Source organism: Cydia splendana, chromosome 27 (genome assembly GCF_910591565.1).
Source record: "Cydia splendana chromosome 27, ilCydSple1.2, whole genome shotgun sequence".
In the NCBI taxonomy this organism is placed as follows: Eukaryota; Metazoa; Arthropoda; class Insecta; order Lepidoptera; family Tortricidae; genus Cydia; species Cydia splendana.
In genome coordinates this window covers 2,874,087-2,898,748 of record NC_085986.1, presented here as the reverse complement: position 1 = coordinate 2,898,748, position 24,662 = coordinate 2,874,087, and the positions used below count along the sequence as shown (strand labels likewise).

At 37.7% G+C, this 24,662-nt stretch overlaps 1 protein-coding gene and 1 long non-coding RNA gene across 2 annotated transcripts in view; both read right to left on the bottom strand.

The window, feature by feature from the left end:
• Positions 1 to 5,535, bottom strand: part of LOC134803828 (uncharacterized) — a 34,393-nt gene extending 28,858 nt beyond the window's left edge. Inside the window, exon 1 of the long non-coding RNA XR_010146027.1 lies at positions 5,483 to 5,535. This is a non-coding gene — a long non-coding RNA (uncharacterized LOC134803828). The remainder of the gene's footprint in view (positions 1 to 5,482) is intronic.
• The window catches only part of LOC134803809 (uncharacterized), a 351,011-nt gene that overhangs the window by 274,352 nt on the left and 51,997 nt on the right, over positions 1 to 24,662 (bottom strand). The gene's annotated exons all lie outside the window — the stretch shown is intronic.

Genomic DNA, 24,662 nt, shown 5'->3' with positions numbered 1-24,662 from the left:
TTGGATGAATGATATTGAGAACAGAACTATGTAGGTATAATCGTAGTTTCTTAGAAAATATTGAACAATAAATGCCACAATGACTTTGTCATATAAGAGGAACAAGTCATTGTGGTATTTTCGGAAATGAACGTGAGCCATTTTAGCATATTACAATACAAGTGCGAATTACCTTTTCGTACGTGTATTGTCCAACGTTTTACAGTACATATGGCCGTTTAAATTTTCGACATATGCACGTATAGTGTTAGTTACCGCACTAGGGTGGTAAATTAGCACCTTATGTACAATAAAATGATTTATTAGACAGTTTTTGGCATACCGTTAAGTATTTTCAATTTTGGTGAGAATTAAATGCTTAGTCTAGGTTTTTCATACCATCTTCATATTATTGAGCATTTCTGGCCTAAACCAATCACATACTGCTGATATATGTGATAACATATAATAAAAACTCTTTATTTTATTTAAATATCACAATAAAGTTTATTGAAATAAATCTAAAATAAATTTTATCTAATAGCTACTCTACACATCCCTGTTCTATATCAACACATGGTTAGCACGTGTATACCAGACACGACCGTAGAAAGGATATCAATGAAATATTAATAGCATACAAAATATATGAATCACGTTCTCTCCTGATTCATTTTAGGGTTAAAAAGGTGGGGGGTTAGCATGTGTTCCGTGATTTTGATTTATGTCAGAGTTCAGTTTTTAGGGTTCCGTATAACCCATTATAGTTTCGCCATGGATCAATGCATGTCTGTCTGTCCGTTTGTATGTCACAGCCATTTTACTCAGAAACCATAGATACAGTAATGAAATTTGGAATCTAAAGGTTCCGTCACACAGGCGCGTTTTCCGGGCGGGGCGTGAGCGTTTTATATGTAAAAGCGGCGCGCCCCGCTCACGCGCCGCCTGCAAAACGCGCCTGTGTGACGGAGCCTTAATTTGAAATGGTATTAGGATCCTGACTGAATTTTAAGTCACCTTTTTGTATGATTTTCGAGAAATATTTTTTCTGCTCTATACAGCGCAACGGAGGCAGGCGTGGCTCACTCTGCGATTTCGTCGCGTCGCTATAAGTACATGCGGGATGCGGGCCACACCAATTTTGGTGTCTAGCAGTAGTAGTTGCCGCGCACCGCTACGGAACGGACGCCTGCTCGCGCTTACGCCACCTACCGGTCATATCTGTCGGTCTATAGACGCGTTTTGTTAGAGTGAAGCTTCTGTACCTAGTCAGGCGTGGCTCACTCCGCGATTGCAACAGGTAGCTACAAGTACATCTGTCCCACACCAATTTTGGTGGCTAGCCAATTAGCCATAGGCCGCGCGTGGCGCTGTCGCCACCTAGCGGCCATATCTGTCCTGATCGTAACAGACGCGTTTTGTTAGAGAGTGAGTCTTCTGTACCTAGTACTATTATTTATTCTGTGACCTAGTACTAGTTGGTACTATTATTTATAATAAGCTGTGACGGAGGAACCCTCGATTTTTGTCCAGCTCACACATATGAAAGGTTAAAATTAGAGATCGGCCGAATATTCGGTATTCGGCATATTTTTCAATGTTCGTATTCGGCCGAATAGTTCCGTTCGAACACGTGCGTAGTGCAGATCGCGGACCTGTGTGAACTTGTTTTCAGCGTTTTAGGCGGTTTTAGCCCAATAGAATATTCGGCCGAATATCCGGTTCGGTACGATCTGAGCCGAATATTCGTATTCAAGTCCATATTCGGCCCATCTCTAGTTAAAATACTTATCCTATTTTAACTTAATCGGTATTTTAAGTATAATTTAATAAAATAAACAACCAAATGTATCGATAATCTAACACGCAAGCCGTGTACTTTAATGGCTTTCCAATTGATAAACGTTATCAGTAAGAATTTCCTTTCACTTAGCGACTTTTAATCTTATGGACTGATAAGACATTGATTTAGAACTTTTACCGGTTTACAGATAACATGTTAAAACTGTCAGGTTAGCTGGTAAAAGATTGGTTTAAGTTTTAATTCGAGGTCGATTCGGGGTCGAAAAGTGCTCGAGTGGAGACCACGGACTAGCAAGCGCAGCGTAGGACGTCCACCCACAAGATGGACAGACGATCTTGTTAAGGTCGCCGGAAGACGCTGGATGCGGGTCGCTTCCAACCGGCACGTATGGAGGTCCAAGGGGGAGGCCTATGTTCAGCAGTGGACGTCTTATGGCTGAGATGATGATGATGAAGTTTTAATTTATAAACCTTCAAACCTTCGATATGTATAGTCCTCCACATCGATTTCGATGACGGCGACCTCAGCAATCTAGGGTTTTTCCTCTTATATGAGCTCTTATGGGGCTGGCCAGGCCAAACCTGTTCTTAAAAACTCTGTCACATTCACGGCAGTAGAGTTGACCGGCTGTGTTGTACATATACACGTAGGAGGGTAAGACCTAAGGGCAGGCGTGGCTCACTCCGCGATTTCGTCGCTTTGCTACAGGTAGCTACAAGTACATCCGTTCCACGCCAATTTTGGTGGTTAGCCATAAGCCGCGCGTGGCGCTGTCGCCACCCAGCGGCCATATCTGTCCTGATCGTTTACACGCGACCTAACAGACGCGTTTTGTTAGAGAGTGAGTCTTCTGTACCTAGTACTATTATTTATTCTGTGCTAAGGGTCTTTCCTTGCGTAATTGGCGTTTTACGACTAGTGTCGCGAGGCGGATTTTGAAAAATGTTGTGTTTCACTCGGTGGCAATATTTGTTTAACCCTCGTGCCTTGAAACCCTCACAACGTTCAAGATTCCACTTATCGAACCACTCGCTACACTCGTAGGTACTTACTGGAACTATTAGAACAACGGCGAATCACTACAGCTTAAAAAACAGAGTCCTGCCGCGTCTGTCTGTCGCAATAAATTCAAAAACTACTGAACGGATTTTCATGCGGTTTTCACCTATCAATAGTGATTTTTGAGAAAGGTTTAGATGTATAATTTGTTAAGGTTTTGTGTAAATTGGTTGAACTAACCGTGCGAAGACGGGGCGGGTCGCTAGTACCAGGCGTGGCTCACTCCGCGATTTCGTCGCTTTGCAACAGGTAGCTAAAAGTACATCCGTTCCACACCAATTTTGGTGGCTATGGCTAGCCATAGACCGCGCGTGGCGCTGTCGCCACCTAGCGGCCATATCTGTCCTGATCGTAACAGACGCGTTTTGTTAGAGAGTGAGTCTTCTGTACCTAGTACTATTATTTATTCTGTGCTAGTACATTATAATATACGAGTATTTACATACGTTCGAAAAAGTGTTTAATATTTTCCACTTACCTCCCTTCAGATTGGAATGGAGTATTGAAGAATGTAATGTTGTTTACCTTAAAAAAAACAAACATTTCAATAAGATAACAATGTTTATCAATGTTTTTAGTGTAAATAAAGTATTACATTTTATTTCATTATATAACTACATTATATTACTTAGGGAAGAGCGGTGTTACCCAACACGGGCATATTTTTGCTTAAAGTGTCATTCTATGGAACTTGCTAACTATAAGTCACTAGTAAATTCATCATTCAGAGACAATTTTAATATGGCGGTTTGTTTACATAAGGTAAACGTACTGGTGCTCGACGCGGTCCCAGTACATGTCATCTTGAAACTTAAGTCATTGTCAAAAGAGGTGACAGCAAGGTGTCATCTATTGGGCATTAGCATGTCGAGCACTAGTACGTTTACATAGTTAGCAAGTTCCATAGAATGACACTTGACAGGGTAGCTCCATCCCTTGCATATGTTTATTTTCTGTTAATATTTGATACATCTTTTAAAGAGTTTTCACATTGTCCGATCCGATATCGAATATTGATCCTTGGAGAAAATCAGCTGCTAGACAGTGCCCTAAAACCATTAATAAATAAATAAGGCAAATTTAATAAGGAGGTTTATACATTTTTACTTATTGGTCGTATCCCACATTCGATATCGGATTGGACAAAACGCCCTTCCGTACTAATTTCAATATTATTAGTAGAGCGATAAGGGCCACCTCACATAGCGTCTTTTGAGCGTCGGCGTCTAGTCAATGGGAAATGGCGTCGCTGCGTAGTTGCGCCTACGTTGCGTCGAGCAGCAGCCATAGAGTTGACTAGACGCCGACGCTCGGCGCCGGTTTATTTTTGTACATATTGAAAATGAAAAATGAAAATGAAAAATGATTTATTTAGGTATCAAAAATGCAGCTTATTACATAGTAGAAGGGCATTACATTTTTAAAAGTATTATATTGTTAGACAGCCTAGGAATAGTGTCCTGAGCCCTAAACTAGGTAAACCTGTCTTATAGCATAAAGTAAATATATCAGCCTCATCTATATATGTAGTCTGTGCTTATAGGGATCAGGGATTAAACCACCGCTAGTTCTAGCAATGCACCAAAGGTTGGTTGGGAAGTATACACAAGTTAAAACATTTATACCGAAGGTCTGATCGCTTACATATAGAACTAAACATATACAATGTAACATTTATGGCAACAATTTTTATAGTTTAACACGGATGATAGAAATAAATCTATTTCTATAAATATATTTGTTTTTTAAAGCGGTATATAAGTCATCTGTAATAACCACAGACCAAGTAATAAATAATACATATAAAGCTTGATTCATTTCGTTTAGAAGTAATTAATTTAATTATACGACTAATATTGAAAATTAAATTTTTCTACCTGTATAAAAAGATCCTCTAATAGCGGGAATTCTTCGTTAATTAAAAATTAATAAAAGCTAGATATTAAAAAATCGTATTTCATAGCATAATATTAATTTTCATAAATTTTATTTTATATGATGGTAATTTTTAGGGTTCCGTACCCAAAGGGTAAAACGGGACCCTATTACTAAGACTCCGCTGTCCGTCCGTCTGTCCGTCTGTCACCAGGCCGTATCTCGTCATCTGTGATAGCTAGGCAGCTGAAATTTTCACAGATGATGTACCTATTTCTGTTGCCGCTATAACAACAAATACTAAAAACAGAATAAAATAAAAATGGCTCCTTAAGCCAGTTGAGGGTAGATGAAAACATTACATGACCAAATAATGTAGGTTAAAGTCAGGTCGTTCAGTGACTGATCCAGGCGGTTTTTGTAATTGGTCGGATAACCAATAAATGTTATAACTACCCGAAAATGTACAAATTGTTTGTTTACTTTTATTTAAATACGTAAAGATACAGACTATAGGTATAGACTGTTATTTTATACAATAAGATTATTATAACATTTGAGCTATGAACAACATTTTTTTAAATGAATATACCTACATATTAATTTTGAAATAAAAAAAAGACTAACACTTCTTATTTCTCGCGTTATCCCGGCATTTTGCCACGGCTCATCCTGGAGTCCGCTTGGCTAGGTCCCAAGAACTATCGTAGGCACTAGTGTTTACGAAAGCGACTACCATCTGACCTTCCAGCCCAGAGGATAAACTAGACCTTATTAGGATTAGTCCGGTTTCCTCACGATGATTTTCTTCACCGAAAAGCGATAGGTAGTAAAACTAGTAAAAATAAAATACTTATGCAATTCGTTCTTAATCAGCAAAATAAAACGATGACTTAACATATTTTTTGTCATATTTTTCCTCAAACAAAATTTGTGACGTTCCACGGCTAAAGGTACCTTATGGCGGCTGGCGCTTACGTCGCATAGCGCCGCAATAATACTGGAGCGGCGTTAATAATAGCGTAAGCGCCAACCGCCATAACGCCATAACCGACGTCACATTTAATTCTCGAAAACATAAATACAAGTAACAAGATATGCCGATATCGACGCCATATTGAATTTGCGATAATGCGGCGAACTATTATTGATGTCACAACACAACACTTCATATAAAAAGTAAAATACAGTCGAGACTTTTGGAACAGGGATACATACATACTCGCGTATTTATAGCTGTCAATACTGACTCATTGATGAATAAGAAATAATAACTTTTAACACAAAGATAACCGACTCCAGCCGATGGTTTTATCCACGTGATAAAATAACAGTCACCTTTTAACACCGCGGGATAGAAAGTGACGGACACCGTTTTATCACACTGTCACGTAGATATAGTACGACCATCATATCCCTACAGACTTCCAGAGTTTAAAATATACGATAAGGAACGAGTTGAACGTTGCAATAACGACAGCATTGTCAGCAGCGCAATTTTTCAGGTCATATACAGATATGTACTGCAAGTCTGCAACAGCAACCTGCTGCAGGGCCATCTGAATGTAAAATAAGTATGGATAACGTCCTCACACCAAACATCACTTCACCTTACCCCCTACTGCACTGTAAAACTACTGAACGGATTTTCGTGGGGTTTTCACCGATCAATAGAAAGGGAAGGTTTAGGTGTATAATTTATGAAGGTTTGTGTTACAGCTCTGCAGCTCTGTAGTCCAGCTCTGCAGCTGCGGTCAGAAATGGAATGTAACCCTTACGCCGCACATCGTCACGCGGCATTGTATTTATATCGGAGCATTGTTAATAATGGCGTAAGCGCCTTCGACAATAAGGTCCCTTTTCATAGATATCATAAACATGCACATTTCTACTAGAAACCCATTCACACTCCTTTGTAAGTTGACTCAGGTAAACACGCTGTTTCGCTGCCCTCATTAATTAAAAGTTGACACGACCTTGTAAATAAATTTCATAATGAATACATAAATTTACATGTTATAGAACCTTTGTAAAACACGACGAAACCAACGGAACGATAATATTGCGTGACATCGCGTTCAAGTAAAAGCGCCATTTAATTCTACAATGTCTGTCTCTGTGTAACTCTATACCTATACAACTTAAAATAGGGAGTATTACTGCAATGTTCTGCCGCCAGAGAGCAGCACTAGTGCACCTAGTAAACCATAGAGTGGGGTTCCCCTCTTCTGGCATAATATTGTTTGTCAGAAATACACTTCGCATAACATGTATCGCAGAAACACTTTTAGTAGAATGATAATTAGGCATAAATATTACTTTGCATTTTATTCTCTTTATTTATTTTTCGTCTTAAGTTAGGTTTGTTATAATATGAATATAAAAGTAAAATATAAAAACACTTACAAAACAATAAAAAATACATATAAACACATTATAAAAAACCTAACCTAGGGTGCCGCCGGCAGCGGAGCTTGGCCCAAGCTGCCGGTGGTCAGGGCCGCAGAGTGAGGAACCGACGTACTATACGCGCCGTGTCCAATATTACCGCCTTCTGCATCTGACCCTTGATCCAACCACCCAGCGAGAGTCTCTCTAGGTGTTGGTCGAGACTCTTCGCTATGCGACCGTTCGCTGACACAACTATCGGAACAATGATCGTCGAGTCAACATCCCACATGGCGGTACTTTGCATTATTATTACTAAGTATACAATACATTTTGCAGCATATTATTTAGCAGAAGATTACTTTTGCAGACTTTGGTTTAGCACAATTGTATGCACCATAATCATCCTGCAGCATACTTTCATTATGGCATAATGTTTTTCTACTTGCAGAAAAGTGGATTACGTTAAGTAAGAACTGTGACCCCCAAACAAAATTGAACCTGTGCTAGATAAGAAGATTATGTTAGGTTGTAACTGCGGCCTCCTGTATAAAACGAACGGCTCCCAGAAAAGTGGGTTAGGTTAGGTTAGAACTGCAACCTCATACAAAACGAACGGCCACCAGAAAAGTAATAAATAATACATATAAAGCTTGATTCATTTCGTTTAGAAGTAATTAATTTAATTATACGACTAATATTGAAAATTAAATTTTTCTACCTGTATAAAAAGATCCTCTAATAGCGGGAATTCTTCGTTAATTAAAAATTAATAAAAGCTAGATATTAAAAAATCGTATTTCATAGCATAATATTAATTTTCATAAATTTTATTTTATATGATGGTAATTTTTAGGGTTCCGTACCCAAAGGGTAAAACGGGACCCTATTACTAAGACTCCGCTGTCCGTCCGTCTGTCCGTCTGTCACCAGGCCGTATCTCGTCATCTGTGATAGCTAGGCAGCTGAAATTTTCACAGATGATGTACCTATTTCTGTTGCCGCTATAACAACAAATACTAAAAACAGAATAAAATAAAAATGGCTCCTTAAGCCAGTTGAGGGTAGATGAAAACATTACATGACCAAATAATGTAGGTTAAAGTCAGGTCGTTCAGTGACTGATCCAGGCGGTTTTTGTAATTGGTCGGATAACCAATAAATGTTATAACTACCCGAAAATGTACAAATTGTTTGTTTACTTTTATTTAAATACGTAAAGATACAGACTATAGGTATAGACTGTTATTTTATACAATAAGATTATTATAACATTTGAGCTATGAACAACATTTTTTTAAATGAATATACCTACATATTAATTTTGAAATAAAAAAAAGACTAACACTTCTTATTTCTCGCGTTATCCCGGCATTTTGCCACGGCTCATCCTGGAGTCCGCTTGGCTAGGTCCCAAGAACTATCGTAGGCACTAGTGTTTACGAAAGCGACTACCATCTGACCTTCCAGCCCAGAGGATAAACTAGACCTTATTAGGATTAGTCCGGTTTCCTCACGATGATTTTCTTCACCGAAAAGCGATAGGTAGTAAAACTAGTAAAAATAAAATACTTATGCAATTCGTTCTTAATCAGCAAAATAAAACGATGACTTAACATATTTTTTGTCATATTTTTCCTCAAACAAAATTTGTGACGTTCCACGGCTAAAGGTACCTTATGGCGGCTGGCGCTTACGTCGCATAGCGCCGCAATAATACTGGAGCGGCGTTAATAATAGCGTAAGCGCCAACCGCCATAACGCCATAACCGACGTCACATTTAATTCTCGAAAACATAAATACAAGTAACAAGATATGCCGATATCGACGCCATATTGAATTTGCGATAATGCGGCGAACTATTATTGATGTCACAACACAACACTTCATATAAAAAGTAAAATACAGTCGAGACTTTTGGAACAGGGATACATACATACTCGCGTATTTATAGCTGTCAATACTGACTCATTGATGAATAAGAAATAATAACTTTTAACACAAAGATAACCGACTCCAGCCGATGGTTTTATCCACGTGATAAAATAACAGTCACCTTTTAACACCGCGGGATAGAAAGTGACGGACACCGTTTTATCACACTGTCACGTAGATATAGTACGACCATCATATCCCTACAGACTTCCAGAGTTTAAAATATACGATAAGGAACGAGTTGAACGTTGCAATAACGACAGCATCGTCAGCAGCGCAATTTTTCAGGTCATATACAGATATGTACTGCAAGTCTGCAACAGCAACCTGCTGCAGGGCCATCTGAATGTAAAATAAGTATGGATAACGTCCTCACACCAAACATCACTTCACCTTACCCCCTACTGCACTGTAAAACTACTGAACGGATTTTCGTGGGGTTTTCACCGATCAATAGAAAGGGAAGGTTTAGGTGTATAATTTATGAAGGTTTGTGTTACAGCTCTGCAGCTCTGTAGTCCAGCTCTGCAGCTGCGGTCAGAAATGGAATGTAACCCTTACGCCGCACATCGTCACGCGGCATTGTATTTATATCGGAGCATTGTTAATAATGGCGTAAGCGCCTTCGACAATAAGGTCCCTTTTCATAGATATCATAAACATGCACATTTCTACTAGAAACCCATTCACACTCCTTTGTAAGTTGACTCAGGTAAACACGCTGTTTCGCTGCCCTCATTAATTAAAAGTTGACACGACCTTGTAAATAAATTTCATAATGAATACATAAATTTACATGTTATAGAACCTTTGTAAAACACGACGAAACCAACGGAACGATAATATTGCGTGACATCGCGTTCAAGTAAAAGCGCCATTTAATTCTACAATGTCTGTCTCTGTGTAACTCTATACCTATACAACTTAAAATAGGGAGTATTACTGCAATGTTCTGCCGCCAGAGAGCAGCACTAGTGCACCTAGTAAACCATAGAGTGGGGTTCCCCTCTTCTGGCATAATATTGTTTGTCAGAAATACGGATAACCAATAAATGTTATAACTACCCGAAAATGTACAAATTGTTTGTTTACTTTTATTTAAATACGTAAAGATACAGACTATAGGTATAGACTGTTATTTTATACAATAAGATTATTATAACATTTGAGCTATGAACAACATTTTTTTAAATGAATATACCTACATATTAATTTTGAAATAAAAAAAAGACTAACACTTCTTATTTCTCGCGTTATCCCGGCATTTTGCCACGGCTCATCCTGGAGTCCGCTTGGCTAGGTCCCAAGAACTATCGTAGGCACTAGTGTTTACGAAAGCGACTACCATCTGACCTTCCAGCCCAGAGGATAAACTAGACCTTATTAGGATTAGTCCGGTTTCCTCACGATGATTTTCTTCACCGAAAAGCGATAGGTAGTAAAACTAGTAAAAATAAAATACTTATGCAATTCGTTCTTAATCAGCAAAATAAAACGATGACTTAACATATTTTTTGTCATATTTTTCCTCAAACAAAATTTGTGACGTTCCACGGCTAAAGGTACCTTATGGCGGCTGGCGCTTACGTCGCATAGCGCCGCAATAATACTGGAGCGGCGTTAATAATAGCGTAAGCGCCAACCGCCATAACGCCATAACCGACGTCACATTTAATTCTCGAAAACATAAATACAAGTAACAAGATATGCCGATATCGACGCCATATTGAATTTGCGATAATGCGGCGAACTATTATTGATGTCACAACACAACACTTCATATAAAAAGTAAAATACAGTCGAGACTTTTGGAACAGGGATACATACATACTCGCGTATTTATAGCTGTCAATACTGACTCATTGATGAATAAGAAATAATAACTTTTAACACAAAGATAACCGACTCCAGCCGATGGTTTTATCCACGTGATAAAATAACAGTCACCTTTTAACACCGCGGGATAGAAAGTGACGGACACCGTTTTATCACACTGTCACGTAGATATAGTACGACCATCATATCCCTACAGACTTCCAGAGTTTAAAATATACGATAAGGAACGAGTTGAACGTTGCAATAACGACAGCATCGTCAGCAGCGCAATTTTTCAGGTCATATACAGATATGTACTGCAAGTCTGCAACAGCAACCTGCTGCAGGGCCATCTGAATGTAAAATAAGTATGGATAACGTCCTCACACCAAACATCACTTCACCTTACCCCCTACTGCACTGTAAAACTACTGAACGGATTTTCGTGGGGTTTTCACCGATCAATAGAAAGGGAAGGTTTAGGTGTATAATTTATGAAGGTTTGTGTTACAGCTCTGCAGCTCTGTAGTCCAGCTCTGCAGCTGCGGTCAGAAATGGAATGTAACCCTTACGCCGCACATCGTCACGCGGCATTGTATTTATATCGGAGCATTGTTAATAATGGCGTAAGCGCCTTCGACAATAAGGTCCCTTTTCATAGATATCATAAACATGCACATTTCTACTAGAAACCCATTCACACTCCTTTGTAAGTTGACTCAGGTAAACACGCTGTTTCGCTGCCCTCATTAATTAAAAGTTGACACGACCTTGTAAATAAATTTCATAATGAATACATAAATTTACATGTTATAGAACCTTTGTAAAACACGACGAAACCAACGGAACGATAATATTGCGTGACATCGCGTTCAAGTAAAAGCGCCATTTAATTCTACAATGTCTGTCTCTGTGTAACTCTATACCTATACAACTTAAAATAGGGAGTATTACTGCAATGTTCTGCCGCCAGAGAGCAGCACTAGTGCACCTAGTAAACCATAGAGTGGGGTTCCCCTCTTCTGGCATAATATTGTTTGTCAGAAATACACTTCGCATAACATGTATCGCAGAAACACTTTTAGTAGAATGATAATTAGGCATAAATATTACTTTGCATTTTATTCTCTTTATTTATTTTTCGTCTTAAGTTAGGTTTGTTATAATATGAATATAAAAGTAAAATATAAAAACACTTACAAAACAATAAAAAATACATATAAACACATTATAAAAAACCTAACCTAGGGTGCCGCCGGCAGCGGAGCTTGGCCCAAGCTGCCGGTGGTCAGGGCCGCAGAGTGAGGAACCGACGTACTATACGCGCCGTGTCCAATATTACCGCCTTCTGCATCTGACCCTTGATCCAACCACCCAGCGAGAGTCTCTCTAGGTGTTGGTCGAGACTCTTCGCTATGCGACCGTTCGCTGACACAACTATCGGAACAATGATCGTCGAGTCAACATCCCACATGGCGGTACTTTGCATTATTATTACTAAGTATACAATACATTTTGCAGCATATTATTTAGCAGAAGATTACTTTTGCAGACTTTGGTTTAGCACAATTGTATGCACCATAATCATCCTGCAGCATACTTTCATTATGGCATAATGTTTTTCTACTTGCAGAAAAGTGGATTACGTTAAGTAAGAACTGTGACCCCCAAACAAAATTGAACCTGTGCTAGATAAGAAGATTATGTTAGGTTGTAACTGCGGCCTCCTGTATAAAACGAACGGCTCCCAGAAAAGTGGGTTAGGTTAGGTTAGAACTGCAACCTCATACAAAACGAACGGCCACCAGAAAAGTGGGTTAGGTTAGGTTAGAACTGCAACCTCATACAAAACGAACGGCCACCAGAAAAGTGGGTTAGGTTAGGTTAGAACTGCGACCTCCTACAAAAACGAACAACTGCCAGAAGAATTGATTAGGTTAGAGCATAATATTGATATACGTACTGGCTATTATAAATAAATGGAGCAATTTTTTTATAATATTATTTTATTACCCGACTACATCTTGATAACTTTATGCTACCTAAATATTATGCAATACATTTATCTGCGAAATTAATACTCGTTTAAAAGACTATTATGATCATCAACAGTATGCCAAAATATGGTTCTGGATTTTGAAACTCTGCGAAATGATTGTATGCTAAATGATATATGGGAAAGGTAATTCTGCCAAACGACATTTCTGCCAAGTAACATTATGCAATACAAAAATATGTCAAAAATCTTTCTGCAACACATTAGTAAACCCATAGAGTGACTTATACATACTAGGCCTTAAACAGTTTTTTGACAAGTTTTCACTATGACATTGATGCATCAGGATTCAGGTATCATTTGAGCGTTTTCCAAAAAAAATTTACATTTCATTCATGTCTTCAAAATATCGACTTCTTGGGCTCATTTTACTCAGAATCATTTGTACATTCACGCCTCATACATGAAAAAATGTGTCTCAAAATTTTGTATGAAAAAATATTTTTTAGTGCGTCACGTTCATACAAATAAAAAAACTTTTCATACAAAAATGTGACGATCTGGAAAGGAAATCTTACCCTAAGGAAATCCTAACTAACTTTAAACCTTATTAAACCGCAAAATGCCCTGTGCCCTTCAATTATTACTCACCGTTTTTATTTTATAGTAAGATTTATTATTTTATTGCTGAAAAAGCGTCGCGTGAGACAGTTTGTAATCTTTCCGCTTCGTTTGAACAAACGTAATGACAAAACCCATTTTCCTAACTTTAAACAAATGTATTTAGCCGTGACCTTGGCGTGTAATGAATTATGAGAATGTCAGAAAAAATTCACAGATTTCGTGCCTCACACGACTATCGAGCACATTGGAAATGAATCTACGGAATTCGAAAAAATATTGTCGCTGAGCGACGAGAAAGTCTGGATAAGGAAAAAGTTACAAAATAAAACTACAACGTTGAATGATAATTATTTTATTCTTAGACTAACACAAGTATCCTGGACATAACGCATGTGAACAAACAAATTGCAAAATTTCCACACGCGTATCCAAGTTTGAATAATTGTCGCCGTGGCGCATAAGTATAGGTACATATTTCATTTTTCGATTAATAAGCAGGATATAATGTTCAAAGTACAAGAAAATTATTACACGGCAAATCCGTAGTCAACTCGAGAAGTGGTGATCGGCAGCGGCGCCAGCGGCCCATTTGCTGCAAGATATGAAATTTTCTTGACAGCAGTTTGACGCGACGAGAGATGACCATAACAGCGTTTGTCTATGTTGCACCAAACCTGAGTTCCAATAGGTACTACCAGGGTTCAGCATCAGCTATCTTGGGTAATGCTCATCATGACGAATCGGGTGTCCAAAACAGCGTGTGCCTATGTTGCACCAAACCTGAGTTCCGCTAGGTACAACCAGGGTTCAGCATCAGCTCTATCTTGGGTACTACTCACCTAAGTGCTCATCGAGACGAGTCCGATGACCAAAACAGCGTGTGTATATGTTGTATTAAACCCGAGCTCCACTAGGTACTGCCAGGGTTCTAGCATCAGCTATCTCTCCTCTCCCTCTCCCTCTCCCTCTCCCTCTATCTCTATTTCTATTTCCACCACCACAAGAATGCATAGATTGTCGAATAGTGCGTTATCTACGCCCGTCTCAAACAGGATAGATAGAGTTAGACCAAGAAAAATCTGCAGCGATTTTGAAAGCCCACGCAGTGCAAGTGTTATTCTGCCGTCATAATCCCGATAATTCACAACAAACACCGATAACGAACTCTGCGAAACATGAAGTCATAAATGTCCTGTGAAAAATGTCGTTTTACTTTTTGACTATTTTAAGGTTAGGCGACAGGGCAAACCCTTAACCCGATCGTCTTTGTTTTAGACTCAAATTGTAGCTGACTAAATTGTCCAGAGCCGTTTTTCTCAAATTTTTGATATCATTCTTCGTTTCCAAATTATCGAGCACCAAAATCAAAAAATCGGAAAAAATTGAATTTTATTTTCACTATTTCGACCATAACTTTTTTTGTTTTTGACTTTCTCGAATAATTATTTTTGCACCTTACAGCTCTCGTGATTATGCGTCTTTTGAGCCTATTTTTTAATATCATATCTTCACAACTTTCCGAGATATAAGGGGATCGCACTTTTTCGTGAAATCGGACCGTATACTGGAGCGAACGAAAAGACATTTCCAATGTCAAAATACGTAATTTGTGTGCTATCTATTTTAAGGAACCGATTATATTGCCATTTATTGTACGTATATATCTATACCTTGCATTGGTATAACCTTGATAATTGGGTAATTTTGAAAATCACTAATAACTACTAAACCAGCCGGCGTATTATGGATAGCTTTATCTACGTGATAAAATAGCTGTCACTTTTTAACACCGCGGGATAGAAAGTGACGGACACCGCTTTATCACGCTGTCACGTAGAGAAGAACGACCATCATATCCGTACTGGAGTAACATAACACCATTCCAGAAACAGGTGTTTATTTATTACTATTTAGCTGAAAAGCATGTTTAAAACGTTACATATTAAACTAACGTTTCCTTTTAATAGTCACCACTTAGTCGCTGGCAACACTTTATATTTAAAACAAAAAATTAAAAAGCACCAAACGTCAAACCCCATATTTAAGCCCTAATAGCCGAAACGTGCCTCCTTGCTTTTCAAATATAGAATGTTCAAAATGGCGGATTCCACAAATCCCCGCCTTATCCCGCGGCGCGCAGTTAGCGCCATCTGTCATCGAGTTTGACAGTTGACAGTGAGACGATTTAAAAATAGAACGTTTCCGAAGATTGTGAATGAGTTTGGGGAAGTTTTTTTTGTTTATCAAATTGCCTTAATGGAAGGAATTACGGCAATAAGCCAAGGCTGACGGAGACAAGTTTATTGTTAATTCTAACGGAATTTTGGAAGGAAATTGATGTTGGCGGCTCGAGTGTGGTATGTTTAACATTAGTATTCAGTACCTATAAAAATTCCGTTCATAAAACATTTTGAGCGAAGACTGCTTTTTATATCGTAGGTTTTAAGTTTTTGACCGCCTGGCTAAAGTGGGACTGGGCAGGCCATGTACGACGTATGCACCCACAGGGGTGACGTAAACTAGCCACGAAGTGGGTGCCACAATGTAAACGCCGGCAGAAGTCGGCCTAAGAGGAGATGGCGGGACGACCTGGACACATTTCTCAGCAACTAGACGGATGCTGCAGTTAATCGGGAGTATTGGAAATCTAGGGAGGAGGCCTTTGCCCAGCAGTGGGACACCTTATATGCTCGATTTAAAAAAAGGTTTTAAGTAAGTACAGTTACGGACTTAAATTGTTGCGTTATTGAGGGTTCAAGGTAATTTGGTTGTCAATATTAACAGTATGAAATGTACAATGTAAAACCCTAAATGGCTCAACATTCCCTGTAACTTTTAAGGGGCTCACTGATTAATAGTCCGCCGGACGGTATCGGCCTGTCAGTTGTTCGGAACTGTCAAAATTTTGTTCTAACTGACAGGCCGCTACCGTCCGGCGGACTGTTAATCAGTGGGCCCCTTTAGAAGAGAATATGTGGACTCAGTCAATGAGGAACGTTACGAATACATGAATATACGAAAACAGCCGAAACAGTGTCCTCGAGATAATATTTTGATAACCATATGTCTATGAATATGTACATAGGTAATGAACTATATAATTACACGTGTGGACATATCATTATCACGGACTAAATGTCCCGAGGCGTCTTAATATTCATGTAAATACAGATATTCTGGGTGAATATAAGCTCGCAAGTTATGTTTAAGAAGCGGAGGACGTTTTCTCCATACATAGTCCCTTTTTTCTCTCTTGATAGAGTTAGACCAAGAAAAGTCTGCAGCGATTTTGATAGCCCACGCAGTGCAAGTGTTATTTATACGCCATAATTTTATAGAAGTTAGACGTTTAAAATTACCTTTGGGTACGGAACCTTAAAAAAACTAAGTACTTACCTGTAATTATAGAAAATATACTAGTGATACCAGGTATATATTCAAAGTACCGTAAAATGGGGTGAGTTGGGTGAAATTTGACTTTCAATACTCGATAAAATTTTATTTTTACATGTGAAATCTGAATGGTGTATATAATAAGTGGTTCGGACGTTTGTATTTTATTTTGGGTAGTTCCATTTCATAACTTTGACGATAAAGAGGAAAACCCACCTCACCCCGTACCCCCGTAGTGCCACGTATTTGGGGTGAGAGGGTTTTTCATACAAAGGTGATTTTGGAAGATTGTTGGATCGATTTCTTTTTATTATGCGTATTACTATAGCCCCATTTTAAGTATATTTTTGTAGCAGTAGCCTTGAAATCCCTTCTCACCCCCCTCTCAAACCTTCTCTCCCCATTCATAACCCAACTCTCCCCGCGAAACCTACTCACCCCGTTTTACGGTAGCTAGTATATCGCGTACCAGTATTTGATCACCACCCTCGCGTCGTAGCAAATTATCCAGAACGGACTAAAATTGATGGCAAGTGGCAACTGAAAATAAACGTCGGGGAATGCGGTCCTTCTCTTATGCTGGTATTGTTTTACTGCTAAATAAAGCGTAAGTTACTAAACGACTGATGTGTTCAAAATTAGCTATTATTGTTGGCGAATTTTCTGTAAAACTGAAACACAAACGCCTATACAAGAAAACATAGTCTACAATAGGGTATTTGACTACTAGTCAAATCAGTTTCTTTTTTCGAACTGTCAAAACGATTTTGCTACTATGGAATTTATATGAAACACAAGCATGTGACGTCACAATCAAATTACCTACTCTTTATAGTTTTATACGGGTTCTAAAATAGAAATTGTGTCTAAAAATAACTGCCGTCCATGTTTTTCTACTAATCCTCTGGTGCTTTATTTCATGCATGGTGAAAAATAATTTATTTTAAATATATCCTATTAGCAACCATGTTGTATTTTTAAAGTTTCAAATCTATACTTTGTATCTTTAGGTATTTAAATATAAGTAAACAAAATCTACCCTCAAATGGCTCCTTGAGCCAATGAAAACACTACACGATCAAATAATGTGGGTTAAAGTCAGGTCGTTCAGTGACAGATCCAGGTGGTTTTGTGTTTGGTTGTTTAACCAATAAATGTTAGAACTACCCTAAATTTACAAATTGTTTGTTTACTTTTATTTAAATACCAAAAGATACAGACTATAGACTAACGTTGCAATCGGATTTTTAGATGGTGAATGCAGAGGCCTGAATTGTCAAGGCCGTTGTCTATTCACAGCGCCTTAACGGTCACCAACACTCTTGTGTGACTACATTCTTACCAATTGCTTGTACTCTGAAGACTTAACATTTACCAAACTTCCAAAAAAAATACCGGTAAAAATCACAACCCTCCTTTTGCTTCGCTGTATACGGGTAAAAAATGGCTTTTAAGAATCTCAATAACAAAAAGGAGGTTATAATGAACTTTAAATAAAATTACCCCTTATTACCTTTAAAACATCCACCATTAAGGCTTAGTACTAAACCTCGAAACCTTCTGCCCTAATCCGGCACTTTAAAAACAGAAATAAATCAACCTAAAGCCTAGTTATAAACTTTTATTTACCTTCTCAATAATTACACCATTTTGACTCTTATTCGCTACACAAACGCATAATGAACTTAACTTTCGAAACGTCGTAAGTCTTAGAGCGACGGTTGACAACGCGGCCATTTTGTTTATTAGTTCCTTCGTAATTACACGATTTTGAATCTTATTCACTAGTATTTAAGTCACATAATGCATATTTAATGTGTCGCACGTATTTCTAAAAGGTCGTAAGCCGTGAGGGTAAGGTTGGGAAGGTGGCCATTTTGAATTTGAAAAGGTAGAGCTTAGGGTAAGTTCGCGATGTCATAAATTGTAAGACACGCTTCGTAATGAATCAATAGGACAGAGAAAGATGTGGAGACTTTTATATTTAAACTATGTATAATCAATTAATCATATATTAATTTATTTTTAAATAAACTTCTGTGTTCATGTTAAATATATTAAAACGAGTCACTCATATATTTAAAATACGTGAGTGACCAGTTGTAATATATTTAATTAGCATGCAATCCTAATATAACTGTAATATTCGCCATAGGATAGCAGCGGTCGGCAACCAGCGGCCCGCGAACCTCTCACTTGCGGCCCGCAAGCCCCCCTGGCTATTTTGTATGTAATATTGTCAAACAACAATGTTTGATAAAGTCAAACATATTAACAAAAGTGCGGCCCGCGGCAACTTCCTTAACTACTATTTGTGGCCCTTGGCTGCTAAAAGGTTGCAGCATCACACATACAGCATCAGACTAAAATAATTTAAGTTCAGTAGGTTATATTATATCTGATGATGCAGTCAGAATAGCCAAAGGAAAAGCAAACAAAACCGGCCAAGTGCGAGTCGGACTCGCGCACGAAGGGTTCCGTACCATTATGCAAATAACGGTAAAAAATCACGTTTGTTGTATGGGAGCCCCACTTAAATATTTATTATATTCTGTTTTTAGTATTTGTTAATAATAGCGGCAACTAAAATACATCATCTGTGAAAATTTCAACTGCCTAGCTATCACGGTTCATGAGTTAGAGCCTGGTGACAGACAGACGGACAGGGGGGCAGTAATAGGGCCCCGTTTTTACCCTTCGGGTACGGAACCCTAAAAAACGAAATAGGAACCTCAAATTCCCACACCATTTATCATTCCACTTATTTACACTATTTTGTATCAGTTTAACCATCAATCCATTTTTATTTTGAAACTTAAACTTCAAACCGAGAGGCAACTCCTTTCATCTCCCCGTTCTTTTAAAACTGCATTTTAACTCCACGGATTTATTTAAAGTTATTTCCATAAACGTTTTCAGATCGATTTAAGAGATTTTGAACTTAATTTGTATATGCATAAGGTGTGTTTTGGGACATTTGGGGTTTGTCATTAATTTCGGAAAGTTCGGTAGATATATCAGATTGACGTTCGATGTCAAACTACATATAAGCATATATACAGGGTAAATTTCGAATTTTCGAAACGTAAGTGTTGTTGTTGGGGTAATACCAGATGCGGGGAAAAGAACGTAGGAAATTCATAAGATTATATTAAAATAGGCTTTATTTCTTAATTTTGACCACAATGTGCATGTCCCGGAATTGAGGACATTTACAACCAATTCGATAGCTAATATGGGAGCGAACGAAAAAGCCGGCTGATAACTGGAAAACAAAATGTAAAAACATTATAATGAAAAATAGACAGAGGTAAGTATAAAAAATATAAATACTATATAAAACCATATTAGTCCTCGCTCGACAGTGATAGACGCCATTTCATTGCGCTTCGGCCGCCATTTTCCATAGTTTTTCTATATTTATAAATGATACCCTCCACAGCTCAGCCAGTAATGAAATGACATTAAGTGAAACAAATTTTGTTGCATTAATTAAGTAAAAAAACCGGACAAGTGCGAGTCGGACTCGCCCACCGAGGGTTCCGTACTTTTTAATATTTTTTGTTATAGCGGCAACAGAAATACATAATCTGTGAAAATTTCAACTGTCTAGCTATCACGGTTCGTGAGATACAGCCTGGTGACAGACAGACGGACGGACAGCGGAGTCTTAGTAATAGGGTCCCGTTTTACCCTTTGGGTACGGAACCCTAAAAACAAATAACTATCTAACTAAAGTAAATAAATATTTATGAGATCATCTTACGCAAATCAACCTACATATTTGTACAGTAAGGTGCATGATTAGTGATTACGTAAGCTTAGGTGCGTTACACGCCGACGATAGGTAGGTATTAGGTAATACAAAATAAAAATTTCCATAATTCAGGAATAAATACCTACCTATAATAGATCCATGATCGTTTATCACACAAATAAATTACCTATTAAATGTTTTGGTCCAAGTTTTACTGGGGTTTTATGCATATCTAACTACATATATCTACTGAGACGAGTTACGTTGCGCCTAAATATTTGCTAATATCTCTTTATATTAAAATTTATACAACAATTATCGGACAGTGCCGCAAATTTAATACCTGATGCATTCAGTTTTAAATATTTTTTCTTACTGTTTTGCTATTTCTGACCCCGGTTTAGTTTCTCCCTGTATAAATACACGACAATCTTTCTCAACATGAATGTATAAATAACATTATGCTTGACGATATTTTAAGAATATTTTTTTAATGCCAACACGTAATGACAGGGCACGCAACGACATTTCGTTAAAATATGGCGCGTTTAACTTTTGACAGGGACTTCTGGTTCAACTTCCAAATGACGAAGCCGTCTCGAGATTTTCTTTTGGGTAATACTGATTTAGGGTCATTGCGCTAGTTTTTGTCCGGCTGTAACTTGACGAAATTTGAGTATAAACCTTCATTGCTGCACAAATTCGGAGTTATTGTTTAAAGCGTAATATTACTAATTTATTACGTAGGTAGTAAACTTACTGTGAGCGTTATTTCTGAAAAACTAAACATCTCTGAAAAACTAACAAAAGAGCATGTTGACACTGACATTACGCACAAAGATGACTCATATTAATCACAACTCAAGTTACACCACCATAACTACAACACCATCGTAACTCTTATCACTTTCATATAAAGTCTATTATCCAATGACAAAATCTCAGATAAGCTTGTAAACTGTTGTCGGGAGAAATATCCTATATTCCTGGGTGAAATAGCGACTTTAAAATAATTACATTAAGCCATATAATTAAGTAAACGCTCGTTGGACAAAGTTCACTGTTCATTTTCTACTGAGGAAGACGTACTGTTACTTTGTTCTTACAGATTTGAAATTTGAAAAAAGAACACGACAGATTTCAACGACTTTGTCAAACGTAATTTATTTACGAAACGGCGTAAGTGTAATGCTTTTTGTGTGAAACTACCCCGTTTAGTAAAGAAGTAGAATGTTGGTGTAATTTTAGCTAAACAAGGTATAATTAGGTATGACAATTAACTTTATTGTATGTGAAAGATTAATGTTCTTTATTTAAACTGCTTTGGTCAACAAATGGGTTTGAGTCCTGGTTTCTATCAAAATAATTTAATATGTTGACTTTTTTTTAGTTTTGTCAATTGATCCTTTTATTAAGGACCAAATGTGTACATATATGAGATTAATTGCATTAAAACAATGTATACAAAAGTTAGAACTGACTGAATTAGGGTATTTGACTGTGTTTAAAATAAATTATTTTACTTTACACCATGCAACAAATAAAGCACCAGAAGATTAATAAAGAAACGTAGACAGCAGTTATTTTTAGACATAATTTCTATTTTAAAACCCGTATAAAAATATAAAGAGTAGGTGATTTGATTGTGACGTCACATGCTAGTGTTTCATATAAATTCCATAGTAGCAGAATCGTTTTATTTTTTAAATTTTTTATTTTATTATTCAAATTAGTTACACGGTATAACATATTTTGACAGTGCGAAAAATGAAACTGATTTGACTAGTAGTCAAATACCCTATTGAGAGTCAAAGTCTGACGTAATCCATAATCTAAACGCGTCTTACTAAATGATACATAGATGTGACGTCACCTTTATGTATTAGTCGTCTATAATTATGGAAATATAAGAAAATCGCTGTTTATATTTGGAATATTTGTGTTAGGTCCTATAATAAATTGTATTAATCATTAAAGTTAATGCAATTGGTAGTCATTTGTTTATTTTCGGCGCCGTAACTAACAAAGGAACACAGAAATTAAAGTTAAACTTAAAAAACTCTACATCCGTCAAATACAAACATTTCCGAACCCGTTGACAAGCACATTTCTCACGCGTCAAGTTTCCGTCTCTAGTGTCAACTGTCAAAATTTCCAGAGACAGAATTGTCAAAATTCTCAAACACAGAATTTCCTTCCTCAAAACTATAAATCATTAAACCACATCTGTGATTAATCCCAACCATTTCCTACGGCCGTGTCAAAAATGTCAACGAGTTTTTTTGAACAACGAATTAATCCAAAAAACGTGCCCGCTAGCGCCATCTGTCATCGCGAATGACAGTTGTTAATTTGAAAATAGAACGTAATTTCAAAATAGAACGGGTTGGGAGGAGTTGGGAGATGTCCTCATATAGATTCCGCATTAATGACGAAGACGCACTTAAACTTTTTACTATGCACTTATACTGAACTTATTTACTACCCACATCGTGAACAGAACCATTCTCATTTTGATTCCTACACCATTTTAGATCACATAATAACTTAGTTTGTCTCTGGAAATAATTTATTCAGTCCATTTAACGGCGTACTGTTTTAACGAACTTTTTGGTCGCGACTAAAAAAACTTAGGAAAATAACAATTAAACTAGTGTCCGTATAGTTAGTGTCTGTGTCCTCGCGTATATCAGGACTTCAGGAGATTGTGCACCTTAACGAGTCTTATTTTTTCACAACTTAAAACTATAAAAAAAACAGTCATTTAAAAAGATCTGCTTACAATTCTTCACGAGAATCGTTCGAGAAATGCGACCCGTAGAAGGTAACAGTTTGAACAGCCGATCCGGACAGAAATACGAAAGAATATGTGGCTATTCACCACAGAAAGGCCCTTATGCTTCATGTGCAATAAAGACTATTGTATCAGAATTTCTGTTTGAATTTCAGATAATATGGTCCTTATTGCACATGAAGCATAAGGACCCTCCTGTGATTTAAAGCCACATATTTATTTGTTTATTTTATACATATCAGCACTTACAGATAAACCTTACGTGCTAATAGTGTTGTCAGTAGGTATTATTTTGATGTGAATATACATTTTAATATTATACTATTCTACATATTATTCTCTCTGTGATTATACAATTCTATCAACTGTTTCATTAGTCATTACGAATGATGTCATTAAATAGGTATATTTGCCTTCGTTCTGCGCTCTCTCGGTCGATTATTTACGCTCCTGTTTTTCAGGGAGCACGAGTCGTGAAATGCACCATCTAGTGTGTAAACGACGAGGCGTTAAGTGTTTGAGAACTTAATTTATAGACGGTAGTTTCTAAATTTAAATTTGGAACGGTCGAGTTAATGATGGCGGTAATTTGGTTTATGGTCGCTTTGTGTTTTATGTTATCGACAATGTAGAGCAGCGGTCGGCAACCAGCGGCCCGCGGGTCGCATGCGGCCCGCGTACCTCTCAGTTGCGGCCCGCGAGCCTCCCTGGCTATTTTGTATGTAATATTAACAAACGACAATGTCTGATAAAGTCATAAATATTAACAAAGTGCGGCCCGCGTCAACTTCGGTAACTACTATTTGGCCCTTGGCTGCTAAAAGGTTGCCGACCGCTGATGTAGAGGGAACGCGGATTAGTAACGTTTTTATTTCTTTTTAAAATGTTTATTGTCGTTCTCGTCGCGACACAAATTAATAAATAGATAATTGTTATACAAATATGTGAGATTTTTTTTTAAGTACATTTACTTAGGTAACCCTCAAGAATCACTAGATTTATTTTCATAACAAGTTGTTTGTGTGCGTATGTGTAGGCATAATGTTTATTGTAGTGTGCGTGACCGCTATAGACGGCGCCCGGGCGCGCCCCCCGGCCTGACTAGGGGATATTCATAAATTACGTCATTTCAAATTGGGGGGGGGGGATCTGGACATCGAATGATGGTAGCATGACGTAGGACGAAAAGGGGTCATTCAAAGCATGAAGCAAAGCATTTTTAGATGATTTTAGGGGGGGGGC